At 26.3% G+C, this 14,558-nt stretch overlaps 1 long non-coding RNA gene across 1 annotated transcript; it reads left to right on the forward strand.

The window, feature by feature from the left end:
* The first annotated feature begins 5,599 nt into the window (after positions 1 to 5,599).
* Positions 5,600 to 13,316, forward strand: LOC107449354 (uncharacterized). Its single transcript, XR_001584766.3, has 3 exons — positions 5,600 to 5,728; positions 8,735 to 8,848; positions 13,179 to 13,316. It is a non-coding gene; the product is annotated as an uncharacterized lncRNA (long non-coding RNA).
* Positions 13,317 to 14,558: the final 1,242 nt, after the last annotated feature.

Raw genomic sequence — 14,558 nt, forward strand, 5'->3', positions numbered from 1 at the left:
TGTGTGATTTTTTTACTTTCCGGTAGAACTTTTGTCTTAATAATGATAAAATACTAAAGAATGTTGAAATAAGGCTTTTTGCTTTTAGGTGCAGTTTCTTTAATTGGAATTTATGCATGATATTTCAAAAATGTTATTCTTAATTAAAGTGTTTGGTTTCAAAACCAGCTCGATTTCATTTAACATAAGAGATACAAAACAGCATTTAGTTAACCACTTATATTTAGGTGAAAAGTTTGGATGTTTTTTGGAAAGAGCTGTAATGTTTGGTTGTTGAGTTTTCCCTGATTAATATTTTGTTAAAATTAAATGAGATTATTATTATGTTAAAAATGATATTTTAAAAATGCCTTACCTTATTCATAAAAAAACTAAATTTAACATGAATTTAAAGCAGAAACTTTTGAATTCAAATTTTATAACAAAAGGGATTATATATTTCTTCTTTTGTAGTTTTAATATTTTATTTGTAATTCTTGAGGAAACCGATATTCTTTGGCGTTATGTATGATGTGGTTTAAGAGAAATACAAGTAAGAAGAATCAAACCAACTNAAAAAAAAAAAAAAAAAAAAAAAAAAAAAAAAAAAAAAACATTTTTACTGGGAAAACATATACTCCGTCCCTTAGAACGGAGCGTCATTTTTGGGTTCTTTATTTGAATCTGAACTCATTTTGTTAACTAAGATATAACATTACTGGAATATAATTCTTTACGAAAGAGACCTTTTTTTTTAAAAAAAAAATTGATTACTTGGGTAGAATGTTAGATAAAAGCACATATATTTAACCTTATACTTTTCTGTATCTTAACTAAGAGAACTAGGATTAACAGTATAGAACAAAATCAATTATATTAAATCAAATGCAGGTCTTGCTAGTAATCAAAGACTTCATTTTAAGGATACAATAATTTCTTCAAATTTTATTCACTTTATCTAAAAACTACCATCTTGTATCTCATTGATGTATTTTTAATTGCACATACACGCTGTTACATTGTTAAATAAATTTGACGAGAATTTTGAAATATTTGATCCAAAGGCACAAAACATGGCTATTTTAAGAATGTTTCAGGAATTAGAATTTTTATTTCAATTGACTTTTAAAATATCTTTTGTGCAGAAAAATAAAAGAACGAGGTTCAAAATATTTTTGTAACTCAGTTTTACAGTACAATTCGCAATACAATGAGCCTGTATTTACAGTACAAAAAGCCAATTTTAATGTAATTTGCTTCTAAAAGTTTAGAAAAATACATTAGAAAACTGCATTGCAGAATTGTTGTTTATGTTCGTCTTAATCAAAAGAAATTGAAATGAATAAAATTAAATTAAAAGTTAGATTCTGGACATTAGAAAATTAAAAGTACAATATACACTGGAAAATTAAAAGAAAAAGAAATATAGAGTTAGCAATCGAATGTGGAATTTTATTTCTCATTGTTAACTTTATGACATTGTTGATTTTTCCTGAAATTTATTAATTCATTAACAATGTTATAACCAAAGCAATTTTTTATTACATTTAAATTAGCAAACAATGTTTTTTTTACGAAGCAAATCACATTAAAGAGCAAATATCACTATGTTGAAAAGTGCAATGTATCATCCTTTGCTCCAACTTTACCATTATTCGTGTTTGTTCTAACTAAAATCAGCTTTTGGTATTTGTAAGTGAATTAATTTCATAAAAATCATAATTATTTTTTTTAAATAATTAAAACAGCAGCTAAATGTGTTTCATTATGAGTAAAAAAAAAGAGTCTTTTTCATCCATTTTATCAAAATTCTTATTCGAAAAGTCAGAATTTAAGTTTATTGACCTAAAAGGGGGTGGTGAATTACCGCTTGCAACTGTGTCTCTCTTTTACTTATTCAAACGTGATAGTGCAGATTAAAACTCCCTTCCAATACTCATGTTATCTACTTAGATAAATGAATATTGCAAACGTTTTCTATGAATTAATAATGATTTCCAGAGTCAGACAATTATTGATTAGCTTTTAAAGGAACAAAAGAACTGGCACAGATTCGGACACAGCATATATGATTTATCTAATATTTTTGTGCTTGGACAAACTGTAAGACGAATTTAAAAATACCTTATAACTTTATAAATAATGCAATGATATACCGCAAATACAACTAGTGGTAGTTGAAATATAATTATCTATCGTCTATAAAACCCTCTGTTTAGATTTTTAAGTAGTTAAACTTTAAAAATGCTTCAGAAACGGAACTTATGAAGCAGAATGATTTTATTTGTTTTTCTTTTTTGGAATGTTTTTTAATGATTTAAAAAGAGAAAATGAAATTATTTAAAAAAGAAAACAAAATATTGAAATTAAGTTTTTTTTTAATAATAATTTCAGAGTACGAATACTAAGTCCTAAATTAAATTGGTTCCATCAAGTTTTTCCCAAGTAAAATCAGTTTGATTTGGTATTTTTGAGAGATAAAACTCGTGAATATGTATCGTTAAAAATCTTTAATTTTTATAATATGGGTGCTTTGTGCAGATGCACTTAAAGCACAATTTACTATATTAATTCTTTTTTTGGCAAAAAATATAAATTAATTTTTATGCCATTATGAAAAAAAGGTATTTTTGAAGTTTTTTTCTAAATTCCTATCAAATTTTGTAAAAATGACCTTTAAAAATGAACTTAGGAATCCAAATTTTAAAATCACCTCACTAATCAAACTTACATAGGCAATAAATATGCTTTAAACTAGAGTATTTTTAAGATTAAAAACAATAGCCTAGAGTACATTTAAGTGTACAAACAATAACCTAGAGTATTTTTAAGTGCATAAATTATATCTAGAGTATTTTCAAGAGTACAGACAATAACCTTTCTTTCGCACAAAAAAAAAAAAAATAAAAAACTTCTCTGAACGAAATGCAAGGTATAATTTTTATTTCCTAACGCATTTCAAATTTAAAAAAAATAAAAAGTGCAGTTCTTGAAGTGTTTTTCATTTAAACATGGAAAAAAATTTAAAATTCACCACTAAAATATAAGTTTATATAAGCGAAAGCATGCCTTTTGCCGGATTTTATATTAATGAAGCTGGTTGCAATTTGCTGCAATCTGAATACAGCGTCAAGTTGAACAACTTATTACCATGCATATTAATTTTCATTGAACTTGATCATAAGATAATATGATTTAATTTGAACGGGTTTAATTAACGGAACGGAATTTCATTAAACTCTTTATTAAATTTGCAATACACTATCAAAATTCAATTTTTATGCTTCAACGTTGGACAAATTTTTCTGAGAGTGCAGTTTATGGTCATTATAAATGAACTAACATAAATTAAGTGGGAGCTCGCATGTAATATGCATGCATGGTTCNAGTTAATGCAAAGCAAGAATTTCGCTCAAATAAGAATGTATTTCACTCAAGTGGAGTTAAAAAAATTTAACTCCTTTTTGAGTAGGGGAAATAACTCTTTCATTTTAAGAGAGTAATTCTGAAAAGACGCTAGGTGATATTCTGAAAAGAAACTAATTAATTTTGATAAAAAATAATTTAAATTATATCAAAGATTTATGTTTTAAAACGTGCTGTGGTCTTCTGTATGAGTATAACTTAGTTTGTATTTGACCAATCATAAAGATAGTTTTCAGTTGGAAAATGTGTTTATAAATTATTTTCTGTTACTGACATTTTCTAAAGCTAATGTTTCTAAAAGTCTCTTAGAGCCTTTTTCTACTAAGCTCTTCATTTTCACGTAACAGCATTTTCCTATCAAAAAATATAGTACCTGCAAAATAATAACAGTATATACAAAAATTATAAAAAGTAAATCCCGAAGTTTCGGTTGTTCAAATAAGTCAAAATCATAAAAACTTAGTGAATTAACATAAGAGAGCAACATACTCTGCCTCACAATAATGAAAGAGACATTTTCAGTTTTCACCATTTTTTTAAAAAATTTCTCCAGAAATACTTAGAGGATTTTTTTAAATAATTTTAGAGGTATTTTTTATGTTATTTCTCCTGCTTATCAATAAAGTTTAAAATTTTCAGGGGTTTTGAGGGATAAGCAATAAATTGCGAACAAAAAAAAGGATGACGCGATGAACTTGCCTTTTTTGCCATAACTTTAAAAATATTCAATAAAGTGAAACAAATTTTTTGGTGAAATTATTAATTAAGAGAAAAAATTATAATTTTTAAATTTGAAAAAAAAATCGTTAAAAAAAGAGTAAGATTTGCGTACTTAAAGTCGTTTCTTCATACTACTCACATGCACGAAAAATTTTTAAATTTTGTTGTGAATCGTATATGGTTACTTATGAAAACAGTCTGATTTGAATCTCTCGAAAATGCAAAAAATTTCAGGGAATTTTCTAAATAGTTTGTGCATTTTTCTTAAACGAAAGTTCTAAATGATAAGGGTTTTTTCACAAATGTTATTTTGCACTATTAAACAAGACTTATTAAAAATGACGCCAGCATTGCAAGGGATCATCCCCTATAAAAATATGTTTTTTCCCTGTTTTCTTTCCTTATAACATCAGATTTTGGTGTACGAATGTTTATTGTAAGGCCTTATCACTTGTTATTAAGTCTTATCTTATGATACAATATGAAATTACACGAAAACTCCTAACCATTCAGAGCTTTCTTTCGAAATTTGTAAAAAGTACTTAATTGCTTGAAACTTTCTATATTTCCAAGATTTCTAATCAGACTTTTTTATTAGCTGCCAAATACACGAATTACGAAAAAAATTAAATGTTTTCAGCTCGTGAGAAGCATGAAAGAATTGCTTTAAATGCTTGTATCTCGCGCAGTTTTCAACGAATTTGTTTCAAATTTTAAAATGATACTTATCAATTAAAAAATCCTTCAAAAACTTTTGTTTAGTTTTATTGAATATTTTAAAGTAATAGTAAAAAATAAAAAATAAAAACAAAGTATAGTTTTTTTTTTAAAAAATGCCCGCATCTCTATAAATATTTAAGCTAGGCTTACGAAATTTTATGCCGTTATTGCATATAGCGACCGAAATAATTGTTACAAGCAACAAGTTTATTACTATATTCTCTGACAGAGTATTCAAAAAAATTTTTTTCGTTGGCAATTTATTGATGATCCCTCAAACCTCTGAATGCTTTAAATTTTGCTGATGTGAAATCGCATGGATTAAACTCCTTTAAAGTTATAAAATAATCCTCTAAGTATATCTCGAGAAATTTAACGAAATGTTAAAACTGAAAGTGTCTCTTCAATTATTGTTAAACTTTAAAGCTAATTTACTCAAAATCACTAAAACTACTTTTAGAACCTTTATCCTCGAAATTCTTGAAATTTTTAGAATTAAGAGGATGTGATATTTACGGCCAGAATCCCCCTATAGATTTAAAGTTTATAGTTGTAGAAAATTTTGAGTATTGCAAAACTCTTATATTTTTTTAAAAGGAATAAATAAAAAAATAAAATATCAAACAAATTTAAAATCTTTTTCTTTACATTCACTTTTCCCTTATTGGCCAAGGGGATAAATGATAAAAAATATCTTGTCCATCAAGTACTAGGATGTGATCCAAGGAGGCGGAACAGAGCATCTTTATCACGTGATGAAAGAAGGACTGAAAGAGAATGTACTTCAAAAATGATATAAAAATATTAAATCATAGCTAATAACGATATCTTACTTTAGCTGAAGTTGTCTTTCTTACATCTTAGTCTCATATAGGTGTCTCAGGTTAGAATTTCTTTCTTCTTTTGGATAAATGCTTGGAAGTAAAAATAAGATTTATAAATATTTTATTTTATTCGCGCTAAAATTAAAAGTCAATTTGTTTACTGATAAGGTTAGTGATAAGCGTGCTTACTTAGATTTCGTTGACGAAGAAATATTTTCTATTACCTCTGGTAGCTCGTTAAACAAGGTTTGAGGAGAACTTTTCAAACTATACAAACCTTAATTTAAAGCATTAATCACTAAATCAAATTAGATTTATGTTTCATTAAAAAAAGTTAAACTTAATCAAATGAATTTTTTGCGTAAAAATTTCATTTTTAATCCTTGCTGCTTAAAATTTCTGTAAATTAATGCATGCGTAACAAAAGCATTATTTTAGTTACATAGCTTATTTATTGTTATTTCAGATGCAACTTTAATGCTGTGGTAAAATTACCCTATGACCACCTAAGCCAAAAAATAATTTTTTTTTCTGAGAATGAGGCGTGTTCGTCATACTTTAGAAAAATAATTATATTTTTACCTCAAAGTTTATTACATAATCTGGTCAGATTTGTTCTTAGAGGGTGCAAATTAAACGACCGCTCAGGGCTGCTGAAAATCACCTTATTCATGAGTGCATTTAAGTTGATTGAATTTTAAAATTGGAACCTATTTGAGGGTATGTCATTAATCCAATTTTAAAATTGCTTCTTTAAATTTGCGGGTCTTCGGCTATAATCGTTTTTATCATTGTTTGCATGATAATTACCACCACGGAAGCAAGTGAAACACCTAGAACTTTTTGTGAAACACCAGCAACTATTATACATTTCAGGCTCGTCACCATCTTTCAAAATAAAGCAGTATTAGTTTAATGGACTTCGTGTTGCTACAGAACACATTGAAAAGTTTTAACTTCAATTTCCCTTTTCTAAATTTTTTTAAATCTTAATCAAAAGCAAAATTCTAGTGTGAAGAAAAAAAAAACCCGTGAAAGAGATTTGATAGTTTCGTTAACTCAGAATCTGGAATTTTGCTTTAGACTTCTATATTTGACAAAGTCTTTAATCTTTTTAATTAAATCTTATATCCATCGGAGAAAAGCAAAATCGACCTGAGAAATCTGGTTAGAATGAATGGAAATTTTTCTTCAAAAGTTATTTTTCATTAGAACTTTATTTCTATCTCTGCGACGTTTTAATTTTTCAAGCAAAGATTGTTTTAGAAAGTTAATCCATTCATAGAGCAGCTAAGTAAGAAAATTAGAACAAAAAAAATGTATGCTATACTTCTATTGAATTGAAAAAAAAACCTAGAGAAAAAATGTAAATAGAACATTAAAAAAAATACTAAAAATACTTCATAAATGAACAATTATTTTTATAAATTAATCAATCTTTGCCTTTTATTCTACACGCTCAGAAAAACCGGCTTAGCGTTGAACCACAATACGCTACAAGTTTCCTGCAACCTGAATAAGGTATTAAATTGAACCACATTTCCGCTCTTGTTGAAACATAATGTCATGTCATCAAGTTTAAAATCTATAATAATATAATAATACTCGGCACCAAATTAGAATTGACACAAGTTTGAACAATATATTTCAGCAAATTCTAACAATTCAAATTTATAATTATAACATATTACAAGTGCCTCTTTAAATGTGTTATTATGTAAAAAGTTTCAGAGTGAAAAGAGGCTCTTCAATGTAAGAAGTTTAAGAAGCCCTGAATTAAAGGTATTTACTCTAGGGCCTTGATTATCTAAAGAACTTGACCTTCTTCAGATAATCAAAATATTCGGATTTTAGACATAACATCTTTTTGTTGATCTTTTTTCATCAATTAACTTTCATATTCTAGTTTGTTTTTAATTATAGTACTATATATAGTAATGTAGAGCTATATAATTTACAATTTAAATGCTATTTTGTACAGACAGGTATGAATATGTTTTATATTAAAATTCATTTTCAAGAATATTAATCTTCAAATGACAATTTGTACACATTACAAGTGCCTCCTTAAACGTGTTACTATGTAAACAGTTTCAGAATGAAAAGAGGCTCTTCAATGTAAGAAGTTTAAGAAGTCTTGAGTTAAAGGTATTTAAAGTAGGACCTCAATTATCTAAAATAATTGGAATTGGAGCTGTTTTTGATATTCAAAATATTTGGATTATAGAGATCGTTTTTTAATATTTTTTCGTCAATAATCTTTGACAATTAAGTTTATTTTTAATTATGGTAATGTGCAGTAATTTATTAATTTCGAAATTTAAATGCCGTATGAGTAAAGAGGTATAAAAAGTTTTTATTTAAAATTTACTTCAAAAGGAAATTATCTTCAAATGATATAAGAAATATAGAAAATAAAAAATCAATATAGAAATAATTAATATTGGAAAAATATTCTCTTGCGGCTAACCTATGATAGCATATAATTGAAAAATAAAAATATAGATAAAAGAAATAAGCCCTATAAAAATAGAATTGGTATCATTTAGCTGAATTATTTGCATGAATGAGGTTTAGTCTAGCTAAGTTATATAGTAATTTGTGTAAAAAAATTTTTTGTATGAAATTTAAAAAATGGATAAGTTCTTTTGAGCAATTTAAAATAAAGGCAACGCAGATATAAAGACAATGCAGATATAAGCCTTTAACAGTGCTGTGTTAAAGGCTTATATTTGCATTGAAAAAGATTAATATGATAATTAGTATAAGCCTTTTTGAAAAGGGTTTAATAAAATAAAACAAAGGTTATCTGATATACTGCTGTTAGTTATACATCATACAGCTGTTTCGATGCTATAAACCAAAGAAAGAGAAATTATTCTCAGTTTCACTTTATAGTGACAAACAGCATTATAAGTTTAAGTATTGTTTTTATTTTCATTGCTTTATATTTCATTAAATCCATGCCTAAAATGTAAAAAAGCTATTTAAGATTTCCATATATTTGCTTTATTCTTATCTAGTTGATTGAAAATGATTGATATTTATTTTATTGTTCTTTACAGATTAAAAGATGAAGTTTAGTATTTTACCTGTTTTGGTAATAATGGGGATGGTTACAAAATCAACGACTGTATCAAGCAATTCGGTTATGAGATTTGACTGTGAGGCACTTCTAGGTAAATATTTGCTCTATATTTCTTTAGAAAAAAATTTCCCTGTAAAATAATACAAAGACTATAGGTATGTGCTTCATGTATTGTTTGCCATATATGTAATTTGATCATAACCTAATTGAATGCAAAAATGTGTTGTGAAATGAATTAGATTCGACTTTCAACATTTAAAAAGTAAATTGTTATGGCATTATAGATAATACATGTCTAATATGCATTTAGTTCTCTAATCCCTTTCTCAATGAATTTAACAATTACCTAATTATTCAGTGCAGTAGCATGTAAATGGATGTCAAATTTTGCTTTTAAATCTTTCTTCTCTTTAGCTGTTAACATATTAGCATTAAAGCTTCATTGTTTTGCCTTTAGACAAAGATCATTTTCAATAAATCGCCAAATAATATAGCTCTACGGAGTAACTAATGTTACCCGCTACTTTTTTGAAAAACTTTTTTACAAGCATCTGTTAATCTGTATAATTATTTATGATAAGTACTTATGAGTAAATTATTTTTTGCAGTGTTTATTTATTTTAATAAAATAAAAATAATAATACTTCAAATTTCATTTCCAGCTTTTTCGATTATTTTTGGAATTTATTGATGTCAAATTGTAAACATTTTACTACAGTAAATATTTCTTCCTGAAAACAATAAGATTTCCTAAATAGTGATGCTTTTCTTGTACGGCATACAATGTCCGGAAATTTGAAACTAAGTGTATTTTCAGAAAGGTCGAAAAAGTAGAGAAAACTACCCTAAAATGAGACGCTCTTTTTAAAATTTGGATTAGAACACAACAATTATTGTACAAATTATTATTACTTTATCTAATGTTCGTGTGACAGATGTAAATCATTAGAGATAGGTCAAATTTATAAAACTCAAAAACACCGCAATCTGAAATCAATCAATCAATAAATAAATAAATGTGTTAAAGAAATTTAAAATATTCAAAAAAGGTGTCCTAATATTTGATAGCGTCAAGATATTAACGAAGTATATTAAATACGTAAGTTCTAATTATAATTTTAAATATTAAATAAGAAGGTAAAACATACGTTCCCGTTTTTTAATATAGGAATTTTTATATGAATTTCAGTTAAAAAAATCATTTTTATTAGGTAATAAATAAATAAATAAATTAGATAGATAGATGCATAGATAGACAGATAGATAAAAAAATAAATAAATGGATCGATAGATAAATAAATAAAATAAATAAAAATGCTAAGGAAATCTTACAAATTCCTAATATTTGATATCACCAAGATATCACCAATGTATATAAAACACGTAAGTTCTAATTATTATAACCTTAAATATTAAATAAGAAGGTAAATTTTTTTTAATGTGGGGCTTTTCATATGAATTTCAGTTACAAAATTCATTTTTAGTAGTTCTATTCCCATCACTATAATGATTCTTTAGGGAGAATTCGTAGGATTATTAATTTATTTATTATTCTTAAGGAGAATTCTTGTACTGATAATGAACATTCTGGAATGATTTCAACCCTCTTAATTTTGCTATCGATTTTTGAAAGTTTTAAACACTGTACTTGTCCTGCAAAGGCTCGTATCAAAGCATTTTTACACATAATTACTCGAAGATAATATCAGGCAAAAATATCTCATTATTATTTATTATTTTTTATAACTTAATAATGAACAGAAATAACATTGGAGTGTAAAGTAGAAGAGTTAAAAATTATTTATTTTTGTACGAACTCTATAATAAGATGGGCGAATATTTACAAAACGGTAATAATAGTTGAAAAATAAGAATTCTTTATTAAATATAAGACGTATTTTTAAATTTGTATTCGAACGATTTTTTTTTAAGTTGTGGATTTCGTCTCATAAAAGTATATACTGAAACACAACACGAGAAGCTTTAGATTTCATAATTTAAGAATTTTTGATAGTTGCTAAAATAATTATTACTTTCACTAATTTTGAGTTTCATAAATGTAAGTAAAGAGATTTTGTCATTAATTGAAAACCATAAAGAATCCATGACCATTTATAGTTCATGAACGATCAAAATTTTGATCCCGTGGTACAGAGTTGGACTATAAAAATATACACGTAATCCGATTTCACAATTTAAATCAAATGAAGTTGGTTGCTACATCTCTGCTCATGTTAAACTGGCTAAATTTAAAGTAACTTCTCTGATACTAAATTACTTGATTATTGATTTTTTTATTTACTTCTAAAATCAGTTGTATGAATAATTAAGGAAAAACAACAACTCAAATTTCAATTATCAAATTTTCCAGTTTTTAAAAAACTCGGGTAGTACGTGAAATATGAATCATTTGCTCAAAAGTTATTAACATATTGTATTTCTTATTTTGCACATTGTTCGAAAGAAAAAGAATATCGTGAATTATTTCATTTTTAATGATCAGATTTTCGCTTACTGAGTGACAATTTTAATGGTTCCTGGGGGGATCTCAAATATGTTAATTAATTAGTGTCAACTACTATTTANGGGGGGGGGGGGGGTAGCCGGCCGCTATCTGGAAATTGCAGCCCTCATAGTTTAGTTAGGAGTGAGGATCAAAATTTGGTTCCTTTAATGTAAATCTCATTTTTTGCGTTTCTGGTCATATCTTTAAAACTAATTGAGCAAATTTTTAAAAAATTTTTTTTCACCCACTGATGAAAATTGTTTACCCAAACACAATTTTTTCACATAAATTTTTTTTTAAATAATTACTTATTAGTTTTTATTATTTATTTTAATAGTAGGTGGAAATATTTTGAATTATGAGGCAAATTTTTTTTCACCATTTAATCTACGAATTTATTTTTTGAAAAGTTTCTACAGTTTCAAAGTTTTTATTTAGTAGAAAATCTTTTACTTAATAAAAATTTTGAAACTTTAGATAGATAAATTTTTTTAGGGAAAAATTAAATTTAATTATTTTTACAACAATAATTTGGTGACAATGAAATGGACCGAAATTAAGTGGAGTGATTAATAGGAAAATGTGTTAAACTTACAAGGAACTTTATTTAGCAAACGTAGCGTGACTTTTTCGTTGATAATTAATTACTAATCTTTTTTTTTAAATTCTAAAATACAATGTTTATTTTAAGTCATGTGATAATTTATACTTAATTTATTAAAGAGATTTGAAAAAAAAAATATTTAACGAATATTAAGATGTATCTTTATATTTTCTTAAATCAAACTTTTGTGAATTCACGGATGATTATCTGAAACCGGTGGTTTGGTATTAAGTTACTAGAAAGAGTACAGAGCTACCAATTACGTAGCTAAAATTTTAAATGTCTTTAAATATAGCAGTATCAATTTAATAGTCTTAATTTTAAAATACAATTTTTAATTGCATGGTCAAGCGTGCCTCGCAGAACTATTCAGCCAATTTTTTCACTATATTTTTAAAATTTTTAAAATTCTCATTCTTTATGCTGCCTTCTATTTTGTTGAATTTTTATTAGTACTTTCATTTAAGTTTTTTTTAAAAATTAAACATATTTTATAAATGATTACCAAGTTATTTTTTCTAAAAGAAGTCCTAAAACTAAAACCAGTTAGCGGAGAATTAAACTTCGTTAAATAACAAAGAACATTTCGCTATTTTAAAGTTAGTCGGTGCAAAACGTCTGTATGATCGCATTAATTAAGCGAACCCCTTTTCTCTCCATCTTATGTTATAATTTGTTTCCTGACAAAATCTTGAATAACGTAAATTGTGTAACTTTTAACCCTTTGATGCCGAATTTTTATTAACTATATTTTCCATTGTTTTGAATTAAGTGATAAATATTATAATTAGTATGTTAATGGTTATAAAATATAGCATGAATTGCAGGTGTCTCGTTCTGTGTTAAAGGTAAAATTTTCCAAACAATAACTTTTCAAATTTCCACTTACTTGCAGTTATTTAGATATAAGAGAAGCACTTATTCATTATTCGCTAATTTACAAAGTAAATTATTGATAAATTTTTTAATGTGAGTGAAAAAATTGGAACTCTTTTATTTGGATTTATATTTTAGTATAAATATAATTCCGATCATCTAATAAATTTTTTTATTAATTATAGTGTTTGTTATAATTAAAAAATACAAAAATATGTTCTTGCTTGTAACTAGAGCAAAGAGTCAAGGTAACACTTGTGTAATATTTAAATAGAATATTTATTATAAAAAAGTAATTAAGATTTGTGTTACATTTGTGTAACATTTCAGTTCATTTACATACACATTGCGTTACATTTGTGTTACATTGTGTTACATTGTGTTACATTGTGTTACATTTGTGTTACATTGTGTTACATTTGTGTTACATTTCAGTTCATTTAAAGGATTTGTATAAAATGATGATGTTAGCCGGAGATGTACCGAAATTGAAAACAATTGAGAGAAAGTCTGAAAGAGCTCCATCATTGAGACTTCGCTTTGGTAAACGAATTGAGGATTTGCTTGTAAAACCAGTTTACGCAGAGCACAGAAATGTATTCGAACATGCCATGAGAAAATGAATTCATGCTAATGGCAACGGAACATCGATTATATTACATACCATTGAGAATTTTTACTAATTTTCTTATATCTACTCACAAAATTAATTCCTCAAATTGATTTTGTTCTCTTGAAACACTGATCTGCAGAGTTTGTGAATAAAATGTTTTATTGTTAATAATAAAAATTTTTCAAATCAAAAAGCTTTAATTGTTGGTTTGCTTGACCATTATAAGGAAGTAGATTGTTAATTCAATATAAATAACAAATTGTTCTTTATAGTGCACAAATTGTCAACATTTAAATATTCCCCTGTAAATTGTTTTTCTAATGGTATTAGAAACGATGGTTTTTTTTAGTAATCCCTTACTGCACCCGTTCACTGTAAAAATTCCGAATCAAATAATGGTAATAAGTACCCGCACTCAAAGGTGCTTGTACTCTTTATCGCAAAATAATTTTTACTGAAACAGGTTACTGAATTAGACATCTGATATACCTTTTACAGTAATAGTTACCGTAAAATCACTAACTACTCAAATTAAATAAATATTACTGTAAAACTTACAGCATAATATTTTATGGTAAAATGGATATTACGTTTGCTGGTACTTTATATTGTAATTTGCTCCGCAATTTTTTACAGTGTGGGGTGACCGTTATCATAAAAAAGTTCAATTTTGTTGAGTATTTTTTAACCACATACAAGAAAAAAAATAATTTAGAGTGATATTTCACCTATGTTACCGTGAGTTTTTTAAAATTACTTCTTAAAGATTTAATTTGTTGTTACTTACCGAAATTATATTTATTGTTTCTCGTAAGGCAATAGGCAACGCTTGATTGCTTTTATTTTGTGTCGTATAGAGTAACTAAATGAGGAGTTAATAGATTAGATTAATTATACAAAAAATACTTCATTAGTCGACATAGCCTTTAGCAATATTTTATGGACTATTAAACGTAGCGGATATAAACTCGAACAAGCGGGTAATCATTTTCAGGAAAGATTACCTGCAGTGTAAGGAGTTCCGTATTGAATTTCGATGAAAAGTACTGGCAGTCGGTGTGCCGTAACTTTTTATCGTAAAATCCATTTTTGCCGGAACATGTTACGGGGTAAAAAATCTGATATACCGTAATTTTTACAGTAATAATTATCGAAAAATTTATGAATCATTCTCATTAAATAAATATTACTGTAAAAATTAC

This window comes from Parasteatoda tepidariorum, chromosome X1 (genome assembly GCF_043381705.1).
Source record: "Parasteatoda tepidariorum isolate YZ-2023 chromosome X1, CAS_Ptep_4.0, whole genome shotgun sequence".
Lineage (NCBI taxonomy): Eukaryota > Metazoa > Arthropoda > Arachnida > Araneae > Theridiidae > Parasteatoda > Parasteatoda tepidariorum.